We start from the raw sequence: 19,115 nt of genomic DNA, 5'->3' as shown, positions 1-19,115 counted from the left end.
AAGGATGAAGATGTAAGAAAGTTGAACAAATAAGTTTGTAAACTTGTCTTTAAATCTAAATGTATAGTGACTATAAATTAATAAATATTGAATAACTTAAGAAAATTAGTTCAGATAAAATAGAGAATGCTTATACAATTAACATATAAAGAAGAAAGAATTGAATTAAAGCATTTTACAGTCTGTATTTGCTTTTCATATATCCTTTTTTGGCTAAGTGTCTACTCAAGTCTTTAGCACACTTAAAGTCATGTTTGAGTTTTATTCCAGAAAAATAAATGACCCAATCAAAAAATGGGCCAAAGAACTAAACAGACATTTCTCCAAAGAAGACATACAGAAGGCTAACGAACACATGAAAAGATGCTCAACATCACTCATTATCAGAGAAATGCAAATCAAAACCACAATGAGGTACCATTACACGCCAGTCAGGATGGCTGCTATGCAAAAGTCTACAAGCAATAAACGCTGGAGAGGGTGTGGAGAAAAGGGAACCCTCTTACACTGTTGGTGGGAATGCAAACTAGTACAGCCACTATGGAGAACAGTGTGGAGATTTCTTAAAAAACTAGAAATAGAACTGCCATATGACCCAGCAATCCCACTTCTGGGCATACACACCAAGGAAACCAGATCTGAAAGAGACACGTGCACCCCAATGTTCATCGCAGCACTGTTTATAATAGCCAGGACATGGAAGCAACCTAGATGCCCATCAGCAGACGAATGGATAAGGAAGCTGTGGTACATATACACCATGGAATATTACTCAGCCATTAAAAAGAATTCATTTGCATCAGTTCTAATGAGATGGATGAAACTGGAGCCCATTATACAGAGTGAAGTAAGCCAGAAAGATAAAGATCATTACAGCATACTAACACATACATATGGAATTTAGAAAGATGGTAATGATAACCCTATATGCAAAACAGAAAAAGAGACACAGATGTACAGAACAGACTTTTGGACTCTGTGGGAGAAGGCGAGGGTGGGATGTTTGGACAGAATAGCATGTATATTATCTATAGTGAAACAGATCACCAGCCCAGGTGGGATGCATGAGACAAGTGCTCGGGCCTGGTGCACTGGGAAGACCCAGAGGAATCGGGTGGAGAGGGAGGTGGGAGCGGGGATCGGGATGGGGAATACATGTAACTCCATGGCTGATTCATGTCAATGTATGACAAAACCCATTGAAATGTTGTGAAGTAATTAGCCTCCAACTAATAAAAATAAATGAAAAAAAAATCATGTTTGAGTTTTCACAGTCATTTATACTTTCTTGGTTTTTGTGGTTTTGTCGCCTAAGTCGTGTCTGCCTTTTTGCAACTCCATGGACTGTAGTCTGCCAGGCTTCTCTGTCCATGGGATTTCCTAGGCAAGAGCACTGAAGTGGGTTGCCATTTCCTTCTCCAGGGACTCTTCCTGACCCAGGGATCAAATCCATGTCTCTTGCATTGGCAATTAGGCAGATTCTTTACCACAGAGCCACCAGGGAAGCCCATGTTCTTCGTACAAGTCCTTTCAGATATGTGCTTTTACAAATACATTCTCAAAGTCAGTCACTTATCTATTATTATAACAGTGTTTTTTGCAGAGTAAAATTTTAACTTTTGATGAAGTCTAATTTATCAATTTTTCCTTCTGTGAATTCAGCTTTTGGTGTCATACCTAGTAACTCTATTCCTAATGCCAGATCACTAAGATTTTCTCCAGCGTTTTCCTCTGAAAGTTTTATAATTTTGAATTTGACATTTAGATCTGTGATTAATTTTGAATTCATTTTTATATAAGATATATCTTATATTAGGTTGAGATTCATACTTTGTTATGTAGATGTCCAGTTATTCCAACACCACTGGCATTTAGAAGAGAGGCATGGAACAGATTTGTCTCTCACAGTCCTCACAAGGACTCAATTCTGCCCACAGCTTGATGTTGGGCTTCTAGCTCCAGAACTGTGAAATAGTACATTTCTGTTAAGGTCCTTGCTTTGTGGTACTTTGTTATGTCAGCCCTAGAAAACTAATGCAAACCCCAAATATATCTATTTTGTTAGATTTATGCCTAAGTATTTCTTTTTTTGAACTTTCCATTTCTAAAGTACTAATTATCTCTCTGGCAAACTTGGAGTATTGCATTTGCAACATATTAAGACAGCAATTTCTCAAATATGTTAGCATTTGTGATCTCTCAGCTAAAGATGAACTCTTTAAAGAGATTCTACAAAATTCAAGTCAGTTCTCTGGGCCCTTATCACTACTTAATTTTTTTCACCTTTGTTATCTCTTTGATTTGCCCAGTTAATTATCATTGCACACTATTTGGCTGCATCATCAAATATCTGTGAAGAAACATTTTGAATCAAATTGTATCCTGACATTCCATGATTTATACTTAGTGCATTTCTTGAAAGTAGAATTAAAGCAAATACTCACTGAATTTTCCCACACTGGCCACCAGTCCTCAGAAAAACAACTTACATATCTTATGGAATTAAGTCAGTTACATTTTCACTAAACACCCCCCCCCCTTTTTTTCCCCAGAAAGAAGGCATTTTAATGCCATCCCCATGAGGTCTCAGAATTTTTCTTTACTTTCTCCTTTCTCCCTAGTGCCCTCACAACTACCACAATATTAGGCTAAAACTGGCCTCATATTACATTTAAAAGTCAAATGCATTTTCTAAATATTTCTCTAATCCATGCACATCTCTTCTTTGTCACCAAGATGCCTTTCTATTTGTTGTCTGGCTCTCCTTGATGGATTAGTTTCCCTCCAGGGTTTACCCCAATGATAGCATCAGAGATTCCTATGTAGCGTGGCCTGCTTAAATGCACTGGCTGATCCTTCCCTCCCAAGCTCAGAGTCCCACGCTGGCAGGGACAAAGTCCGCCTGCGCCCTGTGTGTGTGTGTGTGTGTGTGTGTGTGTGTCCTCAGCCCTAGCTCAGAGCTTTCTCATCACGTAGTTAGCCCTAATGTGTAACAGCAGTGTATAACCCTCGTGTGCCACATGTGTCTGTGCATTTAATGAATGAATGAAGAAGAACTCTTGAGTTGAATGATTTTCTTTTAAAATTCAAATTTTATAATCATTTAGCATAAATTATCATTTTTTTGGCATTTGTTGCCCATTTTGCTGGAAGGTTAGGAAGTTCAATGTATTCAACTTTATAGATGCCACCGAAATCTGTAATACCAGCCAGATCTGCTTTTGAGACTTCATTCCAATCACCCAATACTGACCTCATTATTGACACTCAGTGTTCAAATAAAATATCAGCAGCCTGAACTTCCTTAGTGAATTTAAACTTGAACATGCCAGGAGCTGCAAGGTCAAGGATTCTCCTTCTGTTACTGCAGGCAGCCTGACAGCCTGAATTACTAGTAAGTAACCTGAGACATGAGAAAGAGGTCTGGGATTTTTTTAGTGGCAGCTCTACTAGCTTGTGCCTGGGTGTTTTCATATATCGGTGAGGGCTGACCAAGCAGATAGCATTCACCTAGATAAGTGATCACAGTGGTGGTTCTAACATATCCATGCACAGAATTCCCGTAAGTGTGTGTTTGCGTGCTAAGTCACTTCAGTCCAACTCTTTGTGACCCCATGGACTGTAGCCCACCAGGCTCCTCTGTCCATGGGATTCTCTAGGCAAGAATTCTGGAGTGGGTTGCTATGCCCTTCTCTAGGGAATCTTCGCAACCCAGGGATCGAACCCGTTGTCTCCTGTGGCTCCTGTATTGCAGGCAGATTGTTTACGGCTGAGCCACCAGGAAGCGCATTTCTGTAAATAGTTCAGTTGGTAAAGAGTTCCTGTAAATAGCTTGATACAAAAGACAGTTTCACATAGTGGATGAATTGCTGCCCTAAGGGTCCAGCAAGTAGTTTCCTAACTTTAGCTTCTTCACTAATGGGTCAACGGATGAATACAGTAGAAATTAACTACAGAGAGTTCCAGGATGCCTCAGATAAGAATAATATACTTTCCCAGATAATGATGTTTGTACTGAAACAATAACAACCATGTCAACTTTATGTCGGGGGCTTCCCTGATGGCTCAGATGGTCAAGAATCTGCAACGCAGGAGACCTGGTTTGATCCCTGGGTCAGGAAGATCCCATAGAGAAGAGAATGGCAATCCACTACAATATTCTTGCCTGGAGAATCCCCTGGACAGAGGAGCCTGGTAGGCTACAGTCCATGGGGTCACAAAGAGTGGGACACAACTGAGCAACTAACACTTTCACTTTCATCTTCTAGGATGTTAACACCTAGAAGGTTAGGACTCTAACTTGGTGAAATATTAAGCATAATGGGCTTGTGTCCACCCAGCTGTGGCTCAAAAATTAAGTTTTTCTGTCTTATCTGGATCTTTAGAATTGCTTAAACAAAGTCTGTGAGTACTCAGGAAATGCTGACTTAAAATATTTCATGAGTGGGTCATCCATCATCACATGTTCCTGCGAGGTATGTAAGATATTGTCACCCTCACCTGCCTGTTCTTATTTGATAAATGCTAATTGATATTATCTGACTTTCAAATGAATTATAAGAAGGTGGGTTTGTAACATCCCTTCTGATTAATTTCAGTTGAATAGTTCTGACTTTCACCCAACCCTGATGAATAGCTTGTATCTGATTGCCTTGTATTTGCTTCACACCTCAATACTGTTGAGAATAATATAAAGAAAAGCTGCCTTCCCCAAAACAGGAAGAGCAAAGAAAAACCTAAGGGAGTCTGCATAAAAAAAGATGAAAGAAGAATGAATATAATGGTAATACAAAGGCCCATGGGTCCTTTGATATCATGATCAGTTCAGTTCAGTTCAGTTGCTCAGTCGTGTCTGACTCTTTGAGACCCCATGAATCGCAGCACTCCAGGCCTCCCTGTCCATCATAAACTTCCAGAGTTTACTCAAACTCATGCTCATCGAGTTGGTGATGCCATCCAGTCATCTCATCCTCTGTCGTCCCCTTCTCCTCCTGCCCCCAATCCCTCCCAGCATCAGGGTCTTTTCCAATGAGTCAACTCTTTGCATCAGGTGGCCAAAGTATTGGAGTTTCAGCTTCAGCATCAGTCCGTCCAATGAACACCCGGGACTGATCTCCTTTAGGATGGACTGGTTGGACCTCCTTGCAGTCCAAGGGACTCTCAAGAGTCTTCTCCAACACCACAGTTCAAAAGCATCAATTTTTCGGTGCTCAGCTTTCTTCACAGTCCAACTCTCACATCCATACATGACCACTGGAAAAACCACAGCCTTGACCAGACGGACCTTCGTTAGCAAAGTAATGTCTCTGCTTTTTAACATGCTGTCTAGGTTGGTCATAACTTTCCTTCCAAGGAGTATGTGTCTTTTAATTTCATGGCTGCAGTCACCATCCACAGTGATTTTGGAGCACCCAAAAATAAAGCCTGACACTGTTTCCACTGTCTCCACATCTATTTGCCATGAGATGATGGGACCAGATGCCATGATCTTAGTTTTCTGAATATTAAGCTTTAAGCCAACTTTTTCACTCTCCTCTTTCACTTTCATCAAGAGGCTTTTTAGTTCCTCTTCACTCTCTGCCATAAGGGTGGTATCATCTGCATATCTGAGGTTATTGATAATTCTCCCGGCAATCTTGATTCCAGCTTGTGCTTCTTCCAGCCCAGCATTTCTCGTGATGTACTCTGCATATAAATTAAATAAGCAGGGTGACAGTATACAGCCTTGATGTACTCCTTTTCCTGTTTGGAACCAGTCTGTTGTTCCATGTCCAGTTCTAACTGTTGCTTCCTGACCTGCACACAGGTTTCTCAAGAGGCAGGTCAGGTGGTCTGGTATTCCCATCTCTTTCAGAATTTTCCACAGTTTATTGTGATCCACACAGTCGAAGGCTTTGGTGTAGTCAATAAAGCAGAAATAGATGTTTTTCGTGAACTCTCTTGCTTTTTTGATGATCCAGCAGATATTGGCAATTTGATCTCTGGTTCCTCTGCCTTTGCTAAAACCAGCTTGAACATCTGGAAGTTCTCGGTTCGAATTGCTTAAGCCTGGCTTGGAGAATTTTGAGCATTACTTTACTAGCATGTGAGATGAGTGCAATTGTGCGGTAGTTTGAGCATTCTTTGGCATTGCCTTTCTTAGGGATTGGAATGAAAACTGACCTTTTCCAGTCCTGTGGCCACTGCTGAGCTTTCCAAATTTGCTGGCATATTGAGTGCAGCACTTTCACAGCATCATCTTTCAGGATTTGAAATAGCTCAACTGGAATTCCATCACATCCACTAACTTTGTTCATAGTGATGCTTTCTAAGGCCCACTTGACTTCACATTCCAGGATGTCTGGCTCTAGGTGAGTGATCCCACCATTGTGATTATCTGGCTTGTGAAGATCTTTTTTGTACAGTTCTTCTGTGTATTTTGCCACCTCTTCTTAATATCTTCTGCTTCTGTTAGGTCCATACCATTTCTGTCCTTTATTGAACCCATCTTTGCCTGAAATGTTCCCTTGATATCTCTTATTTTCTTGAAGAGATCTCTAGTCTTTCCCATTCTGTTGTTTTCCTCTATTTCTTTGCATTGATCGCTGAGGAAGGCTTTCTTATCTCTCCTGGCTATTCTTTGGAACTCTGCATTCAAATGGGAATATCTTTCCTTTTCTCCTTTGCTTTTTGCTTCTCTTCTTTTCACAGCTATTTATAAGGCCTCCTCAGACAACCATTTTGCCTTTTTGCATTTCTTTTCCATGGGGATGGTCTTGATCCCTGTCTCCTGTACAATGTCACGAACCTCCATCCATAGTTCATCAGGCTGTCTGTCTATCAGATCTAGTCCCTTAAATCTATTTTTCACTTCCACTGTATAGTCATAAGTGATTTGATTTAGGTCATACCTGAATGGTCTAGTGGTTTTCCCTGCATTCTTCAGTTTAAGTCTGAATTTGATATCATGATAGCCACTAGAAATATAAGTCTTCTCTAAAGAGAAGTCTGAGTTATTATGTATTTTCCATTAAAATATAGATTCATGAACAATTTGGAGTTAGTATGATAATTTTGACTATCTTCTTTTAAAAATGAATGTGCACAAACATATATGGTGAATCAATCTGTCTTTGTTCATGTGTGGATTGTTTCAATGATTAATAGATAATTTTTAGGAAAAAAATCTTCTCACCTTCCAAATTTTTCCAGTGTGTCAGTCATTTAACTCAAAACGTTATTGGATTTAACAATTAAAAAATGTGATTTGTGGAGTGATTAGCTTCATTCTTATAATGGTTGGATGGCTTTAGTGTTTCAGGCTTTTTCCTGTTTCACCAGTGAATCCACTGAAAATATAGTAAGAGTTGACAGCATAGAACAAATTCACCAGAATTTGTGATGAAGAAATTAATTGCAAGTTAGGCTACACTCTCTTTGCTTGTGACCTGTGTTCAGGGACACTGATCCCAGAGGGAAATGGAATTAACTTTTGCCTCATATTTCATGGTTGTTTTGTGGTCTTGGCCTTATTTAATGGTTCTGCTCCCTTTAACTGTTTTAAAAGGAAAGAAATAGTCATGTGGCCAAAGAAGAAGGTTTCAGAGAACCTAGAACTCTCTATATACCATTCAGACATCTGGAAGTTTTTTTTTTAAATATACTTATTAATGTGTTTGTTTATTTTTGGCTGCACTGGGTCTTCACTGCTGTGTGAGGGCTTTCTCTAGTTGCTGTGAGCAGGGGCTTCTCTCTGGTTGTGGTGCAGGGGCTTCTCATTGTGGTGGCCTCTCCTGTTGCAGACCACAGGCTCTGGGGTGTACAGGATCAGTTGTTGTTGCACAGATGCACAGGTTTAGTTGCTCTGCAGCATGTGGGATCTTCCTGAACCAGGGATCGAACCTGTGTCCACTGCATTGGCAGGTGGATTCTTAACCACTGGACCACCAGGGAAGTCCCTGGAAGTCTTGACATGAGATTTAGTTTGGAAGGCACTCTGAAAAAGCACTCTGTGAATTATTCTTTTCCACTGAGCCCACATAGGAGCAGTGGAGGTACATCTTAAATTTCTACCAAAAGATAAGTTCATGACTTAAAACGTTCACACCAACAACATCGCTAACATCAAATTGCCCTTTAGAGGAAGGTAAAAAAGTAAAAGCTGTAAGGAATGGAAGCAAAGAGAACAGCTGATCACACCACTGTTTCGACAACATCCTAAATTGTGATAAAGCCTTGATCATGGCTGTGTCTCAGTTTCTAGCCTCTGAGTCAGGTTCGTACCTTCTGGTGTGATTTGAAACAACTCCAGAACAGTTGATGATGCCTCATGTTAAACTGTGAAAGACATTTTATTTAGCAGACATTTTGTCTCTCTAAGTCTAGAAGGTTATTTTTTTTTTTTTCAGTTCATTTTGTCCTCTTCATTTCTGATACTAACTCAGAACATCTTTGTTCATCAGAGGATCTGCTTTATTCATTCCAGCTTCTACGTTTAGCTTGGGATATAATAAGCTCTCTTCTCACAGAGGAGACTGGGCCAGTACATTATGGATGATTCAGTCTGTTACCTTTTCAGGTGGAAGAGGTATTGCAGAAACACTGCCACTGGAATTCTGTTTCTAAGATTATAATTTTATGCCTGCCTATAAGTTCTGTTTCCAATCCTGTTCCTGGATTTTCAATGAACGAGTGAAGGGAAGTAAAGAGCAGAGAGGGCAGGTTATTGGTACAAGTTTCTATCAGGACTTCTTCCTAAGATCTATCTACTCAAGGGTAATGTAATTTCAGGAGACACTAAAAGACACAGAACACCGTCTTCTTCTAAGGGCCAGTCTTGCTAATTGGCTAGAGTCCAGAGAGGTGTCTTCCTCGGCCCCTGTCCAACTTGAGGCAAGTCAAAGGTACAGGTTGCTACTAGAGAACTCCAACCAAAAACTTTAGGGAACTGTCAGGGAAATTGGTTTAGCAATCTCTAGTGATTTTGTCTCCAGGCTAAGCAGCCTGGCTTTAGGAAAGCACAATAGCATTAGAAAACACAATGTTTTAAAAGACAGTGGTGATATGTCTGGGAGTCCAATGGGGACTCTGATGCCTGCTAAAGGGACCTACAAAAAGTTCCTAAGTCAACTAAGACCTGAAGAATAAGACCCTAAGAAGACGAAGTTTCTCCAGGGCACCACTGAGATTGAGATATGACACAGGCTTTTAGGGGGAAACCAAGAGTCCTGTTCACTTCAGTCTAGTTCCAAGTCTATGGTGACTTTTTATGATACCCCCCTATACTGTATATGAATTTGGGTCAAGGAAAAAGAAATGTACAAACTCTTTTTCTACCTGCACATAGAGGGGTACATTGAGGCTGTATATATATATATATTTTTTCATTTTAGCTAAGTCTACTTACATCTGTGTGTGACTAGGGGAGGTAGTTGGGCGCTATCTAGGATGGTGCAGGTCACTTTAAGAGAAAATAGATGAGAGGATGAAGAGGAATAGAGTGGCTAGAAAGTAAGAAATGTTGATTTTTTAAATCCCAGATCTATCATTTCATAAAACAGTCTTAGCCATTTCCCAGGTCAGTTTTCTCATTTCTCATAAGGATATACCACTTCCTGTTCCTGATTTTTTATGCAAATGGTGTGATATTTCATTCATTGCTTATGAAGAAACATAGTGAAGAATGTAATGTAAAACAACAATTTATTTATGTATCTTTGAAGCACAAGCTGGAATCAAGATTGCTGGGAGAAATATCAATAACCTCAGATATGCAGATGACACCACCCTTATGGCAGAAAGCAAAGAAGAACTAAAGAGTCTCTTGATGAAAGTAAAAGAGGAGAGTGAAAAAGTTGGCTTAAAGCTCAGCATTCAGAAAACTAAGATCATGGCATCTGGTCCCATCACTTCATGGCAAATTGATGGGGAAACAATGGAAACAGTGACAGACTTTATTTTGGAAGGCTCCAAAATCACTGCAGATGGTGACTGCAGCCATGAAATTAAAAGACACTTACTCCTTGGAAGGAAAGTTATGACCAACCTAGACAGCATATTAAAAAGCAGACATTACTTTGCCAACAAAGCTCTGTCTAGTCAAGGCTATGGTTTGTCCAGTAGTCACATATGGATGTGAGAGTTGGACTATAAAGAAAGCTGAGTGCCGAAGAATTGATGCTTTTGAACTGTGGTGTTGGAGAAGACCCTTGAGAGTCCCGTGGACTGCAAGGAGATCCAACCAGTCCATCCTAAAGGAGATCAGTCCTGAATATTCATTGGAAGGACTGATGTTGAAGCTGAAACTCCAATATTTGGCCACCTGATGCAAACAGCTGACTCATTTGAAAAGACCCTGATCCTGGGAAAAATTGAAGGCAGGAGGAGAAGGGGACGACAGAGGATGAGATGGTTGGACGGCATCACTGACTCGATGGGCATGAGTTTGAGTAAACTCTGGGAGTTGGTGATGGACAGGGAGGCCCGGTGTGTTGCAGTCCATGGGGTCACAAAGAGTCGGACACGACTAAGCAACTGAACTGAACTGAACTGAACTGAGTGGAGAGGAGTTGCAGCTATTTGAAAGGTGATTTTATGGAGTCCAGGCTAGCTGCCAGAGTAGGCTAAGACCAAGTAATTTATCTCAGAATGTCCCCTTGCTTTGTTCTGGCATATTAATGGAAAAAGTTCTAACATTCATTTTAATGAATAATTAGTTTGGGGGGTATCTCCTGTACAGATTGTAGTCTTGTATTGCAGAGCTGAAATTGAATGATTTCAATACATTTGTTTTCAATGCCAACATAAATCAGAGATGAATTACATCTAATCAGTAAAATGGGTTTAATACGTGGCCTATAGGTTGTGGGAACCAATTAATATTTGTAAGCATATTATCCAAGTTCTTAAGTGAGGGCCATTATAGAAGTTGTATTATAGTAGATTGGGTTCAAGTTAAAAAACAATTCTAACTTGTATAGTGCTTAGAGGAAGAGGAAAGTAGAAAGACAAAAGCCATTTTCAGTTAGGCTAATAACTTTTATCTTGAAATGTAACTTGGATATTACAAAGAAGAATAAAACACTTAGAAAACAAATAACACAGCTAGTAATGAAAAGATTTACAAAGAGCTTTTTTTCCCCCATTCCCTCTTCCAAAGGCCAGCCTCCAAATTAAATCCTAGGCTAAAGTTTTAAACTGTCCGCTGCAGACAATTGCCACTTTCCAAGTACCGACTGCCAAGAGCACAAAGAGCAAAGTTTAGTCAAAGTTCATTTTCAGGTCATCCACCCTGGAACCATCAATCTGGACAACCTCTGGGTAACCTCTTCCAAGCTTGTGGACTGGAGCGGGATCCTTTGCAGCCTCATTAGAGCATGCAATAATTAATTTGTCTTAAATAGGAAATTAAACAGTCATGTACAGTGTAGAGAGGAGGTCAGAAAGTGGATCTTGAGGTGCATTGACGACCTCTGTTTGCGAGTCCTCCCAGGCCTGCAGGGAGGCGGGGCAGATGCAGAAGAGAAATAATTGTGTAGGACAAACGTTACAAAACCTCCATGACACAACGCATCCATAAATAGGAGAGAAATTTGACCTGAGAACAAATCGCCAGTGTTTTTAATTTTGCTCAGGCATGCCTGTCTTTCAGAAGACTTAGGGTGAGAACTCGGGCAAAGATGACTTCACAAATCCAGTGTGTATTAACCCAGCAAACTCACCGTTGTCCTTGAACTTACTATGGATTGTATCCTAGACTTGTATTCATGAACTAGAGATTCTGTCATGAGAAAGTGGGAGAAAAGGTCTAATGTGGAGTTCTACTGAGTCAATGTTATTTGTTAATTCATGGTGAATCAAACCATTGTCTTCCATGATAGCATTTTGACATAATTGGAGTTGAATGGATAACATTAGCAACACACACAGGCAATTTTGCAAAATAGATAAAATGGTATTTATTTCTTAGCAATAGAAGAATGCAAGGTTTTTCCAATATACTGTTTCATCTAAAACCTGTGATATCTATCTCCCTACCTATCTATCTAGAATTTTACTATAATAAATTTCATTAGCTGAAAATTAATTTTTACATAATAAAATAGAAGTTAAAAAACCATGACATTATGTAAGTGAGGATATGATAAGATTTATAGTCTTTTGGTCTCTTTATATTTTTGATGAACTTAGTACAAGGTTAGTCTTTAATGGCAAAATATAGATTAAGTAAAACTTTAAAAAATTAAGTTTGTTATGTATGTGGTAAAGAACAAAATTTAAATTATGAAATAAAGCTAAATTGGAAGAGGAATTGTTCAGTCACAAGAACTGGAAAACAAAAGTTTCTGAAAACTTAAAGGGTACTAGTCAAGAAATAGCATCATGAGAAAAAGATCAAGTCATCTCCAAGTTCATTGACTATGTTGCCACAGATATAGAAAAACCACATCTTTGAATATCAAAAGCTCTGAGCATTAAATTGCTATTTGATTTTAACTCTTTAGTACTTTCACATCATGCTAGCATTTTTAATGCTAGCACCTTAATCCCTATTTAAGGGATCATTTAAATTTTTTTCCTGAAAATAAGCAGTCATCCTGTGATTTGGGATTTTTTTCTTTTTTTTTTTTTGAGGTATAATTGACCCACATCACTAGGTTATTTCCTGATGATTCATAGTGAATCAATAACATAGTGATTCAATATTTCTATACCTTATAAAATGATCATCATAATAAGCCTACTTATCATCTGTCACCATACAAAGTTATTACAATATTATTGACTATATTTCCTCATGGTGTACATTTCATCCCCATGACTATTTTTTTTTATAACTCTGTTTTGTGTTTGTTCATTTGTTTTTTGGGTTCCACATATAAATGAAATCATTTGGTATTTGTCTTTTTCTATGTGACTTGTTTAACTTAGTATAATACTCTCTAGGTCCATCCATGTTGTTGCAAATAGCAAGATTACATTCTTTATTCCTTTGTCCATTGATGGACACTTAGGTTGCAATGATGTCTTTACTATTGTGAATAATGCTACAATAAAACATAGGGGTGCAGATATCTTTTCAGGTTAGTGTTTTATTTTCTTTGGAAAAATAAATCTGGGATTTTTAAACATCAAGTTAACTGAGGAATAACTTACAAAGAGTTAGGTTCACTCTTTTAGGTATACAGCTCCAAGAATTTTGATAAATATATACAAATATATAACTGCCACCACACTCAAGATACTGAACATTTCCATCATCCCATAAAATTCCCTTATGCCTCTTTGAGGGAATCCCTTTTCCCTATCTCCTGGCTACTATTAATATAATTACAGTTCCTTTAGTTTTGCCTTTCCAGAATATCACATAAGTGAAATCACTCATGACTGTTTCTTGTCTTCTTTCACTTAGCATAATAAAAGTTTTCATTTGGGGGATAAATTCCTATAAGTGGGATTCCTGAGTCATGTGGTAAATGTATATTTAACCTTATGAGGCTTTATATTAAACTGCTAATCTATTTCCCAAAGTGGCTGTACCATTTAACATTCCCACTAGCAATGTTTGAGAGTTCCAGTTGGTCTGTATCTTTGTCCACACTTGACATTATCAGCTTTTGAATTTTAGAAATTCTAACATACACATAGTAGTAGCTCATCATGGTTTTAATTTGAATTTACCTAGTGGCTATGATGTTGAAAACTTTTCATTACCTTATTTGCCATTTGTATTTCTTCTTTGGTGAAGCCAAAATCTCACCATTTGCTGAAAAAGTTCCAATGGCTACTCACCTCCGAACTTATTGTTAAATGAGGAAAATAAAACTTTGTGTTGGGCCACTGTTCTTTGTTGCATGAAGCTCAATAATCATAACCGAAGTTACAACCTTCTTTTTAAATTAAGATTTTGTGTTCATATTCCTACATTCTCTCTTATTAATGGCACTGCCATTACTGCATCATCTAAGCCAGAAAATTAATCCAGTTGTTTTACTTTTACTGCTTTCTTATCTCCCAAGGCAACAATTCACATCTCTTGAAGGAACTTTTGCAATAGCCCTTTCACCAGTCTCCATATTTCCCCCCATATTGATGTTAGCTTCAGCACTTTAAAATACAGTTAAAATGCTGAATTTCTGCCTAAAACCTTTGGTTTATTACCATCTGTAGGAGGAGATCTGAAGGTCTTAGCCTGGCATGCCCAAGCTTTCACAACTCTTCTCCCATCTACCTTCTCAGCTGGATCATCCGCCTCTACCCCTCCCTTCCCTTTTCTCACTCACTCAACTTACTCCTTCACTCACTCACATGCTGTGCTCCTATGGAACTGGATTGTTCATCCCTGTGTTTCACAATTCAGGGTCCTTGATAGGTTTGTTCTGTTGAGAAAAGCCTCCCTCCCTTTTCTCATCTGAACAACCCCTATTCATCTTTCAAGGTCAGGGTCCTATGTCACTTCTATAACACATTCCCCAATTCTTCTAAGAAGTGTTACACTCTCTCCTCCATCTGTTTCCATGAAACTCAATTCCTTCCTTTATTCTTCTACCCTCTCATATTATGTCTTTATGTGATGGTTTCTCCTACAGAATGTTTGAAGTAGATAATGAATATGAATGCTACTCTGAGATCTCCGAAGCAAGTTCAATATGATATTTTTAAAAAATCTGTGATTTAAAAAATGTTTTCAGAGTGATAGTGATTGCAGTATTGCCATGGTTTATTGTATACTTTCAAAAGTGAAGGGAATGCTGACTCTGAGTTAGGTGTTAGTGGAAATATTCAAATTTGTACCTGCTTTTTTAAAGAATCTGTTATAAGATGTGAAGTAGAGAAGAAGACAAGGATAGAACCCTTAGGCATTCTAATGTTTAAGGGCGGAGCCCAGGTGATGTAAAGAAGGCTGAGAAGAAATAGAGAGGTAGAAAGGAAATTAGGAGGGTGATTAATTAAGTCAAGGAGTTTAAGGGAAGAGGCCAAGTGATATTAGTATTTAAAAGAGCCTATAGGACCTGATCAACAAAAACCTTTGCTTGAATGATCTCTGACTTTCACGGCAGCCATTAGCTTTATATAGGTTTGGGAGGAGTAAGTTATTTTTTCCTCTGGCTCATCAGATCATCAAGTTTGGATTTGTAGAGCTTAAAGACCAAATTCTATAACACAAAAGATAACCTTGAGGCCTTTTCTAGCCATAAAAGTACCAGTCTCATAAAGTGATTAAAAGTGATAATGTTCAGTCTATAAATTAATCACGGGAAATGTGGACATAAATTTCAGCAACTTTGTGTCATTATGAGTTTGTGTAAAGGATTTTGTTAGAAGAAATAAAGACTTAGGACCACGTGATGCGTGAACTATGTTTCTAGATAAGGAGACGGCTGGGCAAATGACTCCTTGTTTAATCACCTGTTCTATTTTTTATGATTTAATATATGACTCTCTTTTACATGATTGCATTTTAGATTTGATTGATTTTGGTTTTTAATTGTTAAATATGGAATTGATTAGACTTAGTTTTATGAGAATATAATTGGATGTAAATTAGGCTTTGGTAAAATTTAAATCGAAAATATATTAGACAAATTCCTTAATCTTTTTTTTTTTTGCCTCAGTTTCTTCATTTGTAAAATTAAAGCTTTGGACTAGATGACCTTGAAGGTTCTTATGAGGTATAACAGTTGAAAACTACAGTTTTATGTGGAGGAAATAGCTATGTAGTTAATCAAATCCTTCATTTTTCAAGTGATTATTTTGGCTTCTGAGAGCTTATGAGAAATCCCTTCATTTATGACTATTTGTATTCATTATCTAGACATTGTCCTCATATAGATGGAGGCTAGTGATCACGTCAGTTCCAACGTGGAAAATGTCTCTCTTTCCAGTAGCCAAGTTTTAAACATGAAGGATGGTAGCAGGGTTTAAGCAACCAGGGCTGTCTGACTTACCTATATTGAATTACTGCAAAAGTCATGTTAATTTTTAGAACTGCTTCACATCTTGAGAAAACGTAATGCCAGGAGGCCAGCAGGTCGCACCGCCTGTGGAGGAAGCCGCTTTGCCTGCGCCTGGTGGCTCTGCAGGGCTGTTTGCTGTCCTCAGCCACAGTCAGAACTGGCTGTCTTTCATGCCATTGAGTCAATTGCTCAGAATTTGGAATATACTACCTCCAGCACCTGAAGAGGCATACCCACTGCCATTCTTCTTTCTTTGTGGTGGGAATACCATGATGGAATAATTCGTGTTTTATTTTTGAGGGAATGTTTCAGACCGCTGGACCCCTTCAAGCCTCACTGCTGTGTGAAGTCCCTGAATCTCTGTAAGATTTATCCTCCATTCTCTGGGCTACAGTCCATGAGGTCACAAAGAGTTGGACATGACTGAGTGACTGACTAACTCTGGGACACACCAAGGCCTCCACTTGCCAATTCTTGCTCGTCTGATTTGATTAACATGTCATCCATATAGTGGGCCAATGTGATGTTTTGTGAAATGTCCAGATGATCCAGAAGATTCATTTGGACTGTATTATGACTGAGGGTGCAGGGTTAACATAGCCTTGAAAGTGAAAGTATTGGTCATTCAATTGTGTCTGGCTCTTTGTGACCCCCTGGACTGTAGCCCACCAGGCTCCAGTGTCTATGGAATTCTCCAGGCAAGAATACTGGAGTGAGCAGTCATTCACTTCTCCAGGGGATCTTCCCAATCCAGGGAAGATCAAACCTGGGTCTCCCACGTAGCAGGCAGATTCTTTACCGTTTGAGTGACCAGGGAAGCCCTTAACATAGCCTTGGGGGAAATTAAATGTGCATGATTGTCCATCTGACATGAATATGAACTATTTCTAATCCTCTTTCCTTTTAAAAAAAATATTTAAATCGATTCATTCATTCACTTATTTCTTTTTGGCTACATGGGATCTTAGTTTTGGCATGTGGGATCTTTTTTTTCTTTTGTTGTGGGTCACTGTCTTCTCTTTAGTTTCTCCCCAAGGGCTTAATTGCCCTAGGGCAAGTAGCATCTCAGTTCCCTGACTAGGAATGGAACCTGAATCCCCTGCTTTGAAATGCAGATTTTCAATCACTAGACCTGATCCTTTTTCTTGATAGGAATAGAAAAGATCACATTTGCTAGATCAATGTCTGCATAGTTTGTACCTGAGGCTCTATTAGTCTGCTGTAGTAAACATACCATATCTGGCACAGTAACTGCATTTGGTTAGGTTTTTGATAGTCAAATGTCATGTACAGGATCCATCTGACTTTGTGGAATTCATTATGGATACCATGAATTTAAATGAAAAGTGATGGTGACCACTGCCTCTGCATTCTTTAGGTCTATAAGATGGTACTAACCTCTCCACTACCACCAGAATGAAATTTTTTAGCTGCGGAAGGGAAGTTACACAGATTTTCACTGGGCTTTTTCTCTGATGATAGGTTTTACCCTGTATGCCAAGGACCAGATATGGAAATATTTTGATTCCAGTTATACCTCTGGAGACCCAGGGAACGACGCCTGTGGGCCTAGTGGACCTGCTGTAAGCCAAACTTGGGTCAGGACCTTGTTCATCATCTGGCTCCCACACATCTCTGCTCTAACAGGGGCCATGACGACTCTGGGCCTTTGGTTAGCAATGTTCATTTGGTCCTGTGCCTAGGAGTCCTCAAAAAATATGAGTATTTCTCTTTTCCAAGTTTCTGGTAGTCTGAGTAAGTGGTTCTAGGTCCTTTTAATCAGGGACCACCATAGAGACTTGCTATGCTGTTGCAAAGTTCTCCCAGGGACCCAGCATCTCTTTTAGTCATTGGATTTTCAGTCTGGGGCTGACTCAGGTCTACAAACTGGGCTTTTACTAGGGCAGCTGTCCTGAGTCTCTACATTATCCATCCTTGATTTCTTTTAGTTGTATATATTAAGAAGTATACTTGTTACTTCCCATAACTTTCCTTTAGGAATGCCATGTTGTTTGAACATCTCCACGGCTCCTTTCGAGCAATTTCCCACTCATTGTGATTACGACCCCCACTTGCTTCTGATGCTTCAGCATCATCACCACTTGGCCACGATTATGATCCCTATCATTCCTACTGGGATCTATCATCTCTCACGCTTTCAGAGAGAGAAGTGCTATAATAGCATCTCTTACCTTAGCCCTGGCCTACAGACAGCAGTCACCACTGATGTTTTCAATGATTCTAGTGTCCCTCAAGAATCTTTTCAATGATTTTTCTAGAATCTTTTCAATGATTCCAGATGTTTAAGCTGGATTTAGAAAAGGCAGAGGAACCAGAGATCAAACTGCCAACATCCATTGGAGAGTTCCAGAAAAACATCTACTTCTGCTTTGCTGACTAGGCCAAAGCCTTTGACTGTGTGGATCACAACAAACAATGGAAAAATTCTTACAGAGATGGGAATACCAGACCACCTTACCTGCCTTCTGAGACATCTGTATGCAGGGCAAGAAGCAACAGTTAGAACAGGACATGGAAAAACGAACTTATTCCAAATTGGGAAAAGAGTATGTCAAAGCTATATATTGTCACCTTGCTTATTTAACTTATATGCAAATTACGTCATGTGAAATGCCACACTGGATAAAGTGCAAGCTGAAATCAAGATTGCCAGGAGAAATATCAATAACCTCAGATATGCAGATGACACCACCCTAACGGCAGAAGGCAAAGAGGATCTAAAGAGCCTCTTGATGAAAGTGGAAGAGTGAAAAAGCTGGCTTAAAACTCAACATTCAAAAAACTAAGATCATGGCATCCAGTCCCATCACTTCATGGCAAATAGATGGAGAAACAATGGAAACAGTGACAGACTTTATTTTGGGGGGCTCCAAAATCACTGCAGATGTGACTGCAGCCTTGAAATCAAAAGATGCTTACTCCTTGGAAGAAAAGCTATGACCAACCTAGATAGCATATTAAAAAGCAGAGATATTACTTTATCAACAAAGGTCTGTCTAGTCAATGCTATGTTTTTTTTTTTTTCCCAGTAGTCATGTATGGATGTGAGAGTTGGACCATAAAGAAAGCTGAGTACCAAAGAATTGATGCTTTTGAACTGTGGTGTTGGAGAAGACTCTTGAGAGTCCCTTGGACTGTAAGGAGATCAAACCAGTCAAT

The sequence above is a fragment of the Cervus elaphus genome, chromosome 9 (genome assembly GCF_910594005.1).
Source record: "Cervus elaphus chromosome 9, mCerEla1.1, whole genome shotgun sequence".
NCBI lineage: Eukaryota > Metazoa > Chordata > Mammalia > Artiodactyla > Cervidae > Cervus > Cervus elaphus.
This window is presented reverse-complemented; position numbering follows the sequence as displayed.